Source organism: Primulina huaijiensis, chromosome 6, assembly GCF_012295235.1.
Source record: "Primulina huaijiensis isolate GDHJ02 chromosome 6, ASM1229523v2, whole genome shotgun sequence".
Lineage (NCBI taxonomy): Eukaryota > Viridiplantae > Streptophyta > Magnoliopsida > Lamiales > Gesneriaceae > Primulina > Primulina huaijiensis.
Genome location: NC_133311.1, coordinates 22,818,903 through 22,821,447, shown reverse-complemented (window position 1 = coordinate 22,821,447; position 2,545 = coordinate 22,818,903).

Below are 2,545 nucleotides of genomic sequence, written 5' to 3'. Positions count from 1 at the left end.
AATAATATCTAATTCGAGTATATCAATACTTGATTTTACTCCTTAAAAACTAAAATTCAATTAATTTTTTATGTCAAAATATATATTTTGAAGGTAATATTGAGTGGCCTTTAATGATGACATTTATGAAGTAAAAATGTGATTCCTAAATTAATACAGATAATAAATAATTGGAATTCACAAATACTTGATTTTACCTTTTAAAGACTCAAATTTGATTATGTCAAAAAATATAGTTTGAAATTAATATTTTTCTATGCTGTCATTCGTGAGGTACAAAATGCGATACATAAATTTGTACAAAAAAAAACCTAATTCGAGTTACAAATAATTGATTTTAATCCATAAATACTCATATGTGATTATTTGAGAATGTCAAATTAAACATTTTTAATGTCACATTTTAGGTATCACATTTATAATTCACGGATGTCGTTATCAAATAAGTAATATGTAACATTTTAAGGTATCACATTTTGACTTCACTAATGTAAAAAGAATATATTTTGAAGCCAATAGCTTTGTTGGTACCATTACCAAATACAACTTGATAATATCCATGGAGTCGAATTAGGTACTATTATTATTAAATTAGGTATCACATTTTTACTTCATAAATGTCATTATCAAATGTCACTCAATATTAACTTCAAACTATATATTTTGGCATCCCAAAATAATTGGATATGAGTATATGGAGAGTAAAATTAACTATTTGTAACTCAAATTAGGTTTTCCTTGTACCAATTCAGGTATCATATATTTACTTCACGGATGACATCATAGAAAACTATTAATTTACAACTATATTTTTTGAAATCAATCAAATAATCAAATTTGAGTCTTTAAAAGGTAAATTCTAGTATTTCTGGACTCCAATTATGTATTATTTATATTATTTTAGGTATCAAATTTTTATTTCACGAATGTCATTATCAAATACTACTCAATATTACTTTCAAACTATATATTTTGACATAAAAAATTAATTGAATTTCAGTATTTAGGGAGTAAAATCAAATATTGATAGACTCGAATTAGATACTATTTGTACCAATTTAGATATCACATTTTAATTTCACAAATAACACATCAAAATTCACTCAATATTACTTGAAACTATAATTTTTATATCCCAAAATAATCAAAATTTAGTCTTAAAATAGTAAAATCAAATATATGTGGGATAAAATTAGGTACTATTTGTACCAATTAATGTACCAAATTTTTAATTCACAAATATCATTATCAAATATCACTCAATATTAACTTCAAACTATACGTTTTGAAATCTTCAAATAATTGAATTTGAGCATTTAAATGGTAAAATAAAATATTTGTGAACTCAAATTATGTCTTATTTATATTAATTTAGGTATCACATTTTTAATTCACGAATTTCATCATCAGTAACAATCAATATTAACTTCAAACTATATTTTGACATCTCAAAATAATTGGATATGAGCATTTAGGGAGTAAATTCATGTATTTTTAGACTCTAATGAGATATTCTTTTTATCAATTTAGGTATCACATTTTAACTTCACAAATGACACCCTCAAAATCACTTTATAGTACTTGAAACTCAAGTATTTTCTTAAACATTGGAAGTATTCAAATAGCCAAATCAAATATTTGGAACCTCAAAATAGGTATTTTATCGGTCAAAATAAGTACTTTTTCTAATTCCATGATGAGTGAGAAACTGTGTTTTTTTAAAAAAAATTAGATGACATGATCTTAACGCATTTTCAATGAAAAGACCAACGATTACTCAATTTATGGCGATCACTTGAAGATCCAGTATTTTATTACACATTTGGAGTATTCAAACAGCCAAACCAAACATCTGGAACTCTAAAATAGTTACTTTGTAGGTCAAAATAAATACTTAATCTTATTTCATGATGAGTGATAAACTATGTTTTTTTTAAAAATAAAATGACACGAATAAGTCATTCTAATACATTTTTCATGAAAAGACCAACAATGAATGAATTTGTGGTGATTAATCGAAAATATAATGTTTTTTTTTATATATTTGGAGTATTCAAAGAGCGAAATCAAGTATCCGAAACATCATAATAGGTATTTTGTATGTCAAAATAAGTATTTACTCTTATTCCATGATAATTTATAAATAATATTTTTTTAAATTATATTTTAGATGGAGAATACACATGTAATTTTTGTGAATAAAATAATATATTTATTTAAATAATAGAGAGCAAAAATAAAAAATATAGTATTTTATTATACATTTGGAGTATTCAAAGAGCGAAATCAAGTATCTGAAACACCATAATATGTACTTTATATGTCAAAATAATTATTTATTCTTATTTCATGATAATTTAGAAATAATATTTTTTAAAATTATATTTTAGATGGAGAAGACATATGTAATTTTTGTGAAAAAAATAATATATTTTTTAAATAATAAATGACAAAAATGTAAATTTAAGTTTATAAGGAGCTAAAACTAAAATAATGACATTGTCAGGTACTATTTCTTAAAAAAAGATGACTAGATACTGAATCA